This window comes from Brachionichthys hirsutus, chromosome 14, assembly GCF_040956055.1.
Source record: "Brachionichthys hirsutus isolate HB-005 chromosome 14, CSIRO-AGI_Bhir_v1, whole genome shotgun sequence".
NCBI classification, from domain to species: Eukaryota; Metazoa; Chordata; class Actinopteri; order Lophiiformes; family Brachionichthyidae; genus Brachionichthys; species Brachionichthys hirsutus.
Genome location: NC_090910.1, coordinates 9186497 through 9199283, shown reverse-complemented (window position 1 = coordinate 9199283; position 12787 = coordinate 9186497).

Sequence of the window (12787 nt, the reverse complement as noted above, 5' to 3'; positions counted from 1 at the left end):
TTTTTATTTTTTATAAATTATCATTATCAGATTTATTATTGTATTTGTTGGTATGAATGAATGTGGAAAATAAGTAACCTGTTCAGTCCCACATACACAAGCCATCACAACCAGAATATAGACAAACTGCAAATTAAGTTTGGATAAAACTTGGGTAAAATTTCCTATTTTCACTTTATATATAGATGGATGGATATAAACTTGACCGTGAATTTTTAAAATAAAAAATACTTTCACCAAAAGGAGGATGGGAGATATAAATATTTGTAACTGTTTTCAGATAAAATTGTCAATCCCATATTGCGAGTATGAGGGGTCTGACAGATGGGATTAGAGAATCTGCAATTATAATGGCCATTGGGCGAAGGCCCGGGTTTATCTTCATTCTGCGCGGTGCACCACCTGTGCCATGTAGCGACTCAGATTAATCATGCCCGTCTTCTTCCGCTTAATCACTCTCTCCCTCTCTCTTTGTCTTTCCTCCTGCTTCTTGTCTCTTTTCTGACATTAATTACAATCGGAACAAAAACACAGACTTACCAGGTTGTGCATTTTTACGCCTCGCTGCACAGCCAGGTTTCATTTGGAGAGACACGTGTGCCCCCGTTTGTGGGAAAAGGTTTATGGTGTCCTAATGTGCTGCGACATGAATGAAAACCGGTTTGAATGCAGAAAGGGATTCCAGCTGTAAATGTGGCAGAAAATGTGTTGTCATTGGTTTTTCTTTTTTACGGCCGATGCAAAACACAGTTGGCGGTTTGCAAAGGGAAGAATGCACAGTCTTCTTATAAAGACGCGGTCTGTTGGAGATCAGGTGATGAAAAAAATGTAAGTAGACCCTTCTGAGAAAACCTAATATGCTTTTATGTGTCAGATGGTGGCAGTTTCATCAGTGAATTGTGCTGATTGTGCATTCCCGAGCAAATTGTTGCGCAACGCAGCGCTGGGGGTCGAGGTCCTTTCGGTGCCTGTGTTCCTCCAGTTATATTTGTTAGCCATAAAGATGACGGAAATCCCCCCAGGACAGAGATCAAAATAGGAAAACAACAAGCTAACGCTGCTATCTTTTGTTCGTGCTCGTGAACACATATTGGTCGGCGTTGGCTCGGTGGGTTTGAAGCGTGGCCTCGCACTGTATGTATAGTCAGTCAATACGGTGAGAATGGACTGGGAATAGAGATGCAAGAAGTACATGCAGGAGAAAATGTCAATATTTGAATCCTCCTGAGCATATAAATGGATAACGGTGAAGCAGCTCATGCAGCTGATTTATGGAGCTTCTTTTACCACATTTGACGCTTTTCCGACCTGAAACCCTGAAACGGTTGCTTCAGTCAGCAGCAAAATCCTTCCATCCACGCTTTTGATGTAAGGTTTGAACTAGTCAATGTATTTTCTGTCGCATTCTCTCCAGACTCTGCAAAAAGCTTCGATTTAATTATCTGTAGTGCTCTCCACTACTGGCCTTGAGTATTACTGCTTTTAAAAAATACATATAATACAAGTCACAGCTTTCCAGTGGATTAGACTCAACTGTGGCATTACCGTCTCTCTGCTTCAGCTCACACTACCTCGTTTTACTCTGGGCTCATTTACCGTCACCGCAGCGTCCTCTGAATCATATTTCACACAACATTACATCAATTTAGCTCACGATTTTAACCAAAATGACTTAAAATAAGAGCACGATATGATCTGGATTTTCTGCTCCTCAAAGATCCGTCCTGTTCCTTCCAACATGATCAGCGTCCTATAATATTGACTCACTCAGTCATTCAGCATCACAAATAATAATCTCTCAAGCCACTCGACAATGAACTGACAGAAAGTGTTTGCTTCACTTCTACGTTCATATACCTTGTGGAAGTATTTGCACGCTAATGTGATTTGCATGTATATATTTGCCAGCCTCCATGATTAGCTCCCCAGCCTGATGCGTGTGTGTGTGTGTGTGTGTGGACAAGCACCAACCCCGTTCTGCAGATGCCTCTGCCTTTAAGACAACAGCCGTGACAAACTGATGGAAACGTCTGTCAGTGCAACCTTTCAGCCGCCCACCGCACCCTCCAATCCTTGACCTGCTGTTCCTTCCCCGTGCACGTTGTGATTAACGTGTCCTACTCACCGCACATTGCCCTTAAGACGAGAGCAGCTTACCGCTTCCCTTTCCGTGGCCCCAGGTCCCCAAAATGACACAGTCAGATAGGATTAGAGTTTATATTTCGGGAAGAGGGTGTTTTTTTATACATTTGTGAAAGTTTACAGAGGGAACATCTGTGTTTTTTTTAGCCAGTTCACGTCAGAAGAGAAGAAAGCTGCAGCAGCCAGGGTGGGCTAATGCCTTGGCAGCAACATTTTCAGTGAAAAACAAGACTGGAGGGGCTGAGATGGGGATTTGAAGGGGGTGATTCATTGCAATCTGCCACAATGGTATATGAGCCCAGAGCTGAAATCTCAGGCTCGGTTTTGGCTTAATAAAGCCCGTTGGTGTTAATCCTTATTACTCAGCAGTCAAATGCCAAAAGACATATCGTTTTTCACAGTGAGGCTGCACCAATCTCTAGCCGGCGTTCCGTCAGAAAGACATCTTCTTCTTTTTTGTTTGCTTTACGGTGTGAAAATACACCAACATGTGGCACTTTCTTATGTGGGATGCTTGCTATAATAATTTACACCAGACCATGTCAAACCTATGGCTGGACCATATATAGTAAAAAAAAATGATTACGTTTCCTGCATATTAATTGTTCATCTAGGTAAGTTCATTTAGTTATTATGTAAGTTAGGTAAAGTATGAATGTAAGGCGTGAGACATGAAGGATCATCTACCTGAGTCTTTAAGTCCAATGTACATGTGACATCCATCCATCCATTTCCTTATAGCCGGGACGATCACAGCTGTCTGGGTTGAAGCCGCTTTATCTGCCTTGCGGGTCGTAGCCGGTGTTACTGCAGCCAATCCCAGCTGGCCACCCCACCTGTTCAGAACATGCAAGTTTTCATTTTGGCAAGTCTAACTGGGCTGTGCTGTCCATCCAGTAATGTTGCCGCTCCAACCAATTACTTTTGAAAGCTTAACAGCAACACTTGACGGCAACGCTCGCTAACATCATCACTTATTCTGCCCGTCTCATGCAACAGCGGCCGTCGACCGGCTGCTCTCTGCAGCTCGGGACGCACTCTGAGCCTTAAAGCATTTATCATGATATGTGCTTTGTAGAGTACGTGAAAGGAATACAGACCATGTTGAAATATAGCATTTCTATGTAGATTGTGGTTCTTCTCCCTCTTTGCCCTTCCTTATATATCTTCTCTGTCGGATCAGCAGTTTGCTCTCCTTGTGTTTTTAACCAGGTTGCTTTCTTTTTTCAGCTTTCTTTTTAATTCGATTTTTTTTTTTAACCTGACTTCTCCTTTCTGGACTGTTTCCTGCGCTTCACATCCCAAATGGCTGTTGTCAGATTCTGGCAGCCCATTCTCTTCTTTGTTCTGGATTCGGCTGTGAGACGAGGCCTTTAGTTGCAGTTTTATTGGATTTTCTCAATGATAAATTGCACTTTTAACTTTTGGCTCCTCGCTTGGGTTCTGTCTTTTAGGTCCAAATACACGGCTAATTAGAACAGTTAGATCATGTTTCCTCAATTAAATGGTGCTTTTCTGTGGCATGTAATTCACTTCTTCTCTGCCAAACTGCATGTAGAAAACTAGAAGGCACGTTCGGCACAAGACGCAACGATCATAAACGTCATTTGATTCAGGAAAAAACAGTTCTATTAAATAGACAGGTAAACATGAATGTTCATACTTTATTTTAATATTGTCCTCAAGAGACTCGGCCCGTCAAGATGGCGCGAATGGGCCGGAGCCTAAATGTCGCTCGCTCTATCCACTGTTGCATGTTTTGTTGATTTGATCCGTCCTTGGCGAAATCACAGTCCAAAGGGAGATGGACTCTTTTTGCCTCATCACCCTCTCTATCTCCCCCAGACACAGGAAGCATCTTTCACACAACGCAAAGCCAAGAGCACAGATGTTAAGCAATTTGGGTGTCAGTAAAACGTTGTCCCCCGGTTTCAGCTGCAATCAAGGATGAGTCCTTCCTGCATGGCGAGGAGTCGACGACCTCCTGTTCGTTAACACGGGCGCTTTTCAGTAGCTTATATATTATTGATGAATATTTTCCCATTTCTTGGTAGTGCTGATGATGGTTTTGAAACTGTATGATGAAAGTGGAGGATTGGAATCGACGGCAAATGAAGAGACCGACCCCCGTAGGAATGTCTGACTTCATTGCACTGGATGAGATTGAACCCGTCTTCTTTTCAGTCTTGGGTCTGGGAGCCAGGTGCATTTTGAGGACTCTTTTCTGTCCTCTGTGCCATTAGAGCTCATTTACAAAAGGACATGTAATGCCTGTCTGATTTCAGAGTCATCACAAAGAGGGAGTGAGTTAGTCAAGTCATAAACCAAAGCAACACAGATGCAGCGCAGCCATTAGTGCCTTTGCAGGAAGATGTGCTCCGGCGCCGGCCGTCCCCCTGTCAGCACTAAGTGACCTCCTTTGCCGATGTGACTTATAGTTTGCCCAGCCGACTGCAAATTTTCTAGAATCTCTCTGTCGTCTCCTTTCACAAGGCCACAGCGATGGCACCGCATGCTTTATTATTGTGCAAACATGTCCCCGTCAGAGGCCATATAGCTGTCGCCTCTGTGCAGGCACCAAGTCGGCCTGTCTTCTTCGGAGGCCTGCTTTATATTTGTTGTCTGGGAGGGTAGTCCAGAACTGTTGTTTATCATCCCATCCCATATACCACTGGAGGCCGTCTTCAGACCGAGCGGTCCTGTCATCGATCTAGATTTCGGCATCACACCCGGGTGGAGAACACATCAAAGTACGAGGAAGGGAGGCGGAGATATATATTTCAGCAGTGACGGACTTCTGATGCACCGTCTGGCAGCAGTCGCTCTCACCTGGGGTCCGGGGGCTGTTGGGTCATGAATCAAGCCATCGCACAGAGTGGCGGTCAAACTTTGTACTCGCACGTACAAGCTAGATTTACTCTGACAATGAGGAGGTAGGATTGACAGGTTGGGGTGGGGCTTTGGACATTAAGGGGACGTCGTCTGACATCCCACATACTGCAGATTGATGGTGGACTGAGGAAAACTAGGAAGCATCATGACAAGTTAAAGAGAAATGTAAAACAGAGGAAAATTTGAGGTTATTGCAAATTATGTACATTTGGCTGGAATTCAATTCCGAACTAACAATGTGTGCTTTCTGCAATCCCCAAGGTTAATGGATCACACTATTTGGGCCGAATTTCGCAATTGAAATGTGCTGAACTAATAAATTGCGGCAGCGGGTCAGTCCAATGAAGTAAAAACAAGATAAAAAATAACATTTTGTAACTCACGGCGGCAATAATTGATTCTTAATCCCTTTGGGGTCAATAGTACAAGATGCTATTGGCATAGCATCAATTTATGAAGTTGATTTTCTAACATGGAGCAGCATTAGCATTCATTTGGGGTTTTATATATGGCCACGACTCTATTTCTAAATGTCTTGCTCCTTAGCAGGTAAATGAGCGAAGAACGTAAATTAAGAATTTACAAATTCAACTTTTTTTTGTGAATTGCTACCTACAGCTGCTTGAAATATGACGAAGGGATGCAGTGACACTTGCATAAATGAATAAATCTGCATGTCATCAAAACCAAAACAATTCGGTTAAAGCTGCCAAAATTCACAGAGTTGAAGGGAACAAAGGCAGATGCAGTAACATGTTCGTTTGTCACTCGGAGAGACTTAATTAAAATGCTGATGTGCACTGAAAGGGTGGAAAACTTCATACTACGATTTAGTTTGTTTAGGAAGAGTCAATTGTCCATTGAATACAGAGTGTGCAAAAGTACCAGTAATGTTAAGATGTTGGCGCAACATGTTGGTAATTGTGATTCCTGTTAAATAATAATTGTTTATCTGCACAGAAAGCAGATTAAAGGAAAAAAGAGCAATCTGGATGCAATGCACATGACGTCTAAAAGTTACAGGAATGGTGAGGAATGGTGAGCTCCGGGTGATGTTGCCGCTCACACTATGACATAGTGATGAATTTAGGTAGTTTAGGTAGCAAATAATTGAAAATCAATTAAAAGAACGGACAGAAATGGAGTGAATCACTGGATGCAAGCATTCACGAAGCACTCATTTTGACATATTCACTGTAGTCCTTCATTAAATGTATGAAGAACAGAAGGGGCTGCTGGACTTCAGCACCTTCTCATCCATTTCACACTTGGCAGGAGAACTTGAGCGTCATTTCTAACCTAATGTCAGGAGTCTGGCTGGCAGTACAAATACAGTGCAGAGCAAGTCACCCTCCCACGGGGTGTGAACGACTTTGTCACCCTCAGAGAGGAGGATAATGAACAGCCATGATCTTTAAAATGGGTAATCATCTTTAATAACCGGATATTTACCAAGTGGGTCGAGCTAATTTTGAAATAATCCAAAATAATCTAATTCTATTGTTATCATGTAACTTTAATTAAGTCATGGAACTTTGCTTTTACTTAATTTATTAGTAACAATTATGCAAATATATCATTTTGGGCTTAATAATGTGAATTGTCCTAACGTGAGTCGCCCCTATAAATGATCATTAGATTCACTTTTAATTTAGCATCAGCATAACTTGTGAGTTTCCTTATTCCTCTGCGCATCAATAGACGAAAGCCTGCTCTGACCTTTGTGGACTAAAGGTCGGAGACACCTGCGGCATCTTCATTCTCCAATTTACCATCACTGAGCCAAAGGACCATGTGATTCTGTGCCATTTCCCATTCATGCAGCGATAGTAGGAGAAGAGTCTGATTCATCATTAGCCTACGGAAAGAAGTGTAACTTAATTCCCTCCCTTAGCAGCCCTTTCGCTTCAAAGGGAGCCTGCTCTTTGATCCGTGACCAGGAGAAGGATGGGAAGAACAGGGCAGAGCACCATCATGATTACTGCGCACCTCGTGGCTTTTCTTCTTGCCACCGGAAAACCAGCCCTTGAAGATGGCTGGAGATCGTCAGGCGCATTAGCGACGTAATATGATCTGATTCTGAGAGGATTTGTCCCCAAAACGCGCTTGGCCCCAGCTGTCAGGCCTAACTCTGTGTCCTGTCCTGTGATGTCCACTGTGAGTTCTGCTGCGTCTACTATCTCTTCATCATTGCTTTCATCCCTTCGCTGCATGCAGCCTATTTTACAGCTCAGAGACTTCAACGCTGACACAGGCTTGAGAGACAAATGGGGTGCACAGAAATGTGAACGTTCTTCCCTTTCCTCATCCCGGGTGTTCTTTGAAGAGAAGGGCGAGTTGAAATGCCATTTCCACTCTGTGACTTTGGTTTTCTCAAAGTACCAGAGGCCGTCGTTTCCATTAGAACATCTCTGCTGCGATGGTGGCTTATGCAAAGCTCGTACGAGGAATTTTTCCTCTGTCCTTATCTTTAAAAGCTTTTCTTATACAGATAGATGCGCTGCTTTGGGGTGGAGAGAATCCCAATTAATTTAGAGGTCATTTGTTTAGTCCTGCTCATCAGATCAATTTTATGCAGGAGGGAAACGGGGCAAAAAATCGTTACACAGCTTAAACGAAACCTAAGTGAATTACAGTAATTATTTAATGCTTGGTCTTGATCAAGCTAAGTGTCTGTACAGGCTTTTATTTATTTCCTTAATAGCCCCCTTCATCTCCCAAGGTCTTCCTGTGAACTGCGATAAAAGAAATATTCATGAACAAAGGACAAACCCAGCCGAGTTGCTGTTTTTGTTGCCATGTTTGTTTGTTTTTTTGATGATTTTTATTTTTTCTTCTTAACTGACTTGCTAAAATGCTTTGTTTTTCCAGTGTGGAATTAAAATCTGCCATGAGGAGTTTCACCAGAAGCTCAAAAAGTTGTTGTTTTTTTTGCGTTATTTATGGCACTCTACTTCAAAATTGGCAATTTGTTTTCTATCAAAACCGCTCACATACTGGTAGAATGTAAATAGTGTAGGCCAAAGGAAGGGCAGTAGAGGATTTTTGTGAGCCACAACCTTGGGCTAAATACCTGCAAAAGGATACTGCCTGGCATAAAAAAATAACAGTATAGTTTTATTTAACTATTTATTTTACTCGGAATCATTTTCTGAGCAAAAAAAAGATGATAGACAATTTCCACCCAGACAAATCAAGACAAATCTAAGGGAACATTTGACAGACTAATTGAAGCTGAGTGAACCCCATCTCTTAATTCATATGGTTGTACAATCTTTCATGGCTCCAATTCAGAGAAGCGAGTCTCCGCTGCCCGGCTTAATTGCTTCCTTTTGTAGATGCGCTGTGGCTGGAAGGATTTATTTGTAGAGTAAAATGGTGGAAACCTTGTGCAGGGGCACCAAATATACAAGCTTTAATTTGGACTGTAAAATGCTGGCTTGACTCTGAGGCAATAAAAAATGCAGCTTGTACTCATGGATGACATTAAAACACGCTCCATGATCCTGTCATTTAAATAGGGAAATATGGGTGGGCTGTGCCGCCAAATTGGGATAACACTTCTGAAAGAAACTTTTCCTCCTGCATAGGTAATTTCAATTTCACTGTGTCCTTTGAGGTCAGTCGGTGAATCTTTGTCTGACTGTGCCGTGGGAAGGGAAACCTAATTTAACGCTATATCTCTTTTTCCACGGCTAAGGCGCCGCATATCCAACAGAGAACCTCCTAAACATAATCAATTATCTAAGCTCAAATGGAAGAGAATGCAGAATGCTGATAAGACTTTGTAGACCTTTTTTTTTCTAATGAAGAGAGAAAAGACGATTTGGTTCAATACCCCGTGGGAGTTTTTTTTTTTTTTTTTTCCTGTCCTGGTAAAAAAAAAAAGAATTATTCATAGCTTTCTCTAAGGCGAAAGTCGATTATTCCCAATAAGTCACTAAATTGTTGTCCCGTTTCGGTCGTGTTGAGGAGGACCTCGGGCAATGTCGATTTTGTGTCGTATGCTTTTGCTCTGCTTCTCTCCAGCGGTGCGATCGTCTGGCCGGAGGTGAAATGATTTTGACGCGGTGGGGTTTTATACAACTGACACTCGCCCGTTATTTATCACGGTGCAGTCAGAGTGTCAAGTTAGAGATGCTGGCGTGGCCCGAAATCAGCATCGCCTCTGCTTTCAGTGCAGAGTAATCTCTTCTCTCTTGTCGTAATCCTTATTCGGAACAATGAAGCCGGGGATGCATCAATATCCAGATACTGTGTGTGTGTGTGTGTGTGTGTGTGTGCGCGTGTGCGCTTCCACAGTATGATTACTTTTTAGTGCGTCTCCTCGGCTGTAATATTTTAGAACTTGTGTTTCTGTTAAAAACATTTATTTTGCCTGGGGGGTGTAGTTTACGAGAAGCCTGCTCCCTAATGCATTCTATTGATCATTTCATTCAGCTGATTTGCATATGAAGAATGATAAAGAATGACACGTCGCTGAATATCAGCCGTATTGATTTCTGGTCTGCTTTTTGTCAAGCTGTAGCGATGACGACCTCAGGCTTGTCTTGACAAATGCTACACGCGGGGCTATGCAAGCAGATGAAAATAATGGATTAGCCTCGTCTACCTTTTTAATTTTTAACACTAAAATGATTCAAAGTCACGCTGACCTTTTACAAGCAGGTCCTTTACAAGCATCTGCGTGAAAGTGCAATTTATGTTCCCGCGGGCCAGACTTCATGCCAACGCACTGGCTGCTGTTCTTCTACCATTACACAAGAGTTATGTTACACTTCCCATTTAATCACAGGCCTTTTCGACTGAATCAGAGCAGCCAGCCAATGACTCACTGTGATAGGCCCATTTGACAGATTACACCTGCAACCACACTTAAAGGTAATGTCAGCATAGGGGGGGAGCCTAACAATTCCATTTAATCTTTTCAATTGACCTTCACAGCAAATGAACAGTCGAGTTCAACACAGTCAACATGCAGCGTAACGCTATGGTGGAAGCCTCAACCTTCCATATTCACAACTGCAAAGCTATCAATCATTATTTCCCTCAAATTAATGTTCTGCCTCATTGTAATAAGTCTTCCTCGTTCCTTATGGAAGTAAAATTTTATATCCTAAAATGACTCGGGCCAGAGAGTTTGCTGAAGGGCATTCCCGCGGCTTAGAGGGCAAACTTGGCAGTTTCACGGCCCGGCGGTCCGCTGTGAGCTCCGTCCCACCGCCCAGGAGAGTCTCCGCATCAACTAGACAGCAACGTGACAAAGTGTGCGCCAGGAACCTGCTTAATACTCCATCATCACTGTCATAGACATCCAGAAGGACTGAGGCAATTTAGCACAGAAGGGGTGGAGAGAGCAGAGAGAGAGAGAGACTCCCGGCAAGGTTGATCGCATCTGTGAAATTAGAAATACTTTCGGCTTTAAATGGCCACCGATTGCACTTTCTTTTGTAATTATCTCACTCAATCCCTTTTTCCAGAATAACGCTGCATGTTGCACCCGTGCTGCACGCGTGCAGCACAAATTAATCCAAGTGGGAGAGAGATTTTGTGCAAATGCCATCAATGAAATCACCAACCAAATCACGCACGTTTAGATTTAAACAGAATTAAAAGCCAACCAGGAAGATATATCTCAGGGGTTGATGGACGAAGGCTGTGCAAAGTGGCTAAGTGCCTGGCTCAGTCGATGACACGTCGACTGGATAACAGGGATATTCTTGTTCAGTAAGAAAAAAGCTGTTTACATGGGAATCTGACATTTGAATAGAACCATTTCTTTATTTTTTTTATTAGTGCCTTAAAAAAAAAAACTTCCCTGGGAATCTCGGCATGATTGAACCTTTGGACCTCGAGTTCACCACCTGCTTAACCTCTGAAATCTCGATTATTTTTTAAGGCAGGAGAAGCTCCTGGCCTTATCTCTAGATAATAAGTGCACCATATGCACACACTGCACTGCCTCTATTAGTTTTACCCAAGCAAACTGATGACCCAGCTGCCCGACTCCAGTTTCCATTTGAATCTTTCATCGGGGGGGAATTGCATGGCACGTAGCCTTACACCTGGCACCGGGCACCAGGTGTAAGGCTGTGTGTGTTTGTGTGTCGGTGGAAACAAAACATCCAGGGTTGCTTTTCTGCGAGCCGTGGCGGGGGGGGGAGGATAACAGATTGGGAAGTTAAGAAAGGAAGACAGGAAGTAATGTGGATATTGACCTGCCTTCGGTGCTTAATTTGTAAATCAGGAGGCCCCGGAACATTATTAGGTCAGGAGGGGGGCATAAAACAAAGTATCTGGATCGTGCAAGACAAACCTATCTGTTCCAACAAAGGTATTCAATTTCCATTTATTTATCAGAGCATTGACAATAATCATCAGCAGGGAAGGGGTGGGGGGTGGAGTCTGCTGCCGTCTCTTCACTTCCCTGTTGATTCCTCTTTCGTTTGTTGACAGCTACATTGTGAGGAAAATGAAACGAGCAATACGATTTCTAATCACGCCCACCATCATGAAATAGTGATCGCTAGACTCTTCATCCTGACTGAAGTGTCCCGTCTGCCTGTGAACCGCCTTCGCTTCATCATCGCAGCTGCATCACGAACACCGGCTCGCTACAACAGCACAGCTGACACTAAGAGCAAGGGTCAAATCATTCTAATCGCATTAACATGGATTCACTTCACGCTTGTTTTTGTAATGCAAAAATAAGCGAACGGTGAAAGAGTCTGAGAGATTTGAGATTTCTTTATCGACTTGGATTTTAAAAGAAGCTGTGTCTAAAGGAACAGGCGCTGGTTCAGATCTTCGAGGTCTTCTCCTGGCAGGTACAAAAGGAGTCGGTGGAAATGGTGCTTTATTGTTTATAGAACAATTTGGGATAAAGGACTGAGACTAATGGTGTATTGCGTTCTTGGAAGATTCCTTCATTAAAGGCTGTGTGGTGACTTCACGATCTGTGGGTCCTTCTTTGAAAGTTAAAAGTGTTTGTTTGATACAGAATTAGAATAATTTTTTTGTTGCAGATTAATTGTGACTTGTTAAAAGAACCACAGTGACGCTTTAGCAGCTAATTCAGATGACACCCTTTTTTTAAAAAAATCTGGTGCATGTGGTTTAGGTTGGTCTTTGGAAGAGGGAGATATTTCTCATTAGGTAGATTTACGCCACTTAATCCTTTCCGAATGTTTTATATTCCGAAGGTAGCGTATACGACTGTGTGTGTGTGTAAGAGTGTGTTACCAGAACATAAAATGGAGAAAGAGCTGCTCAGCATTATTGAACATCTACCAATTAGGATTCTCTGAGAACCTTACTTCAGGCTTCAGGGGGCATTAACTGAGAGATGTTCGATGTGGGAAATAAAAACAAATGACTTTTGTGAGCTTTCAGGGTTTTAGCGCAGCATTTGATTAGTTATTAGTGATTTTGAAAATATTTAGGGAAAACCCTGTTAAATAACATGCAGCCGAGGAGACGTCCTCATAGCCAACTTAACCATGTGTGAAATGGTTTTGGCCAAGTAAGGGAACGACCATTAATACTGATAAAACCAGGACTAGGTGCTCTCAAGGTGGAATGTGAGTCCTCACTAAGAAAGTGATTTATGTCACCTTCACCCAAGGTGTGTGTGTGTGTATATATATATATATAAAACTGGCACCCTGAATGAAAATTTCACACTCACACTTCCTTGGTAGAAATTGTGACGCAGCAAAAGGTTTGTCAATTGTACATCAATGTGTTGTTGATG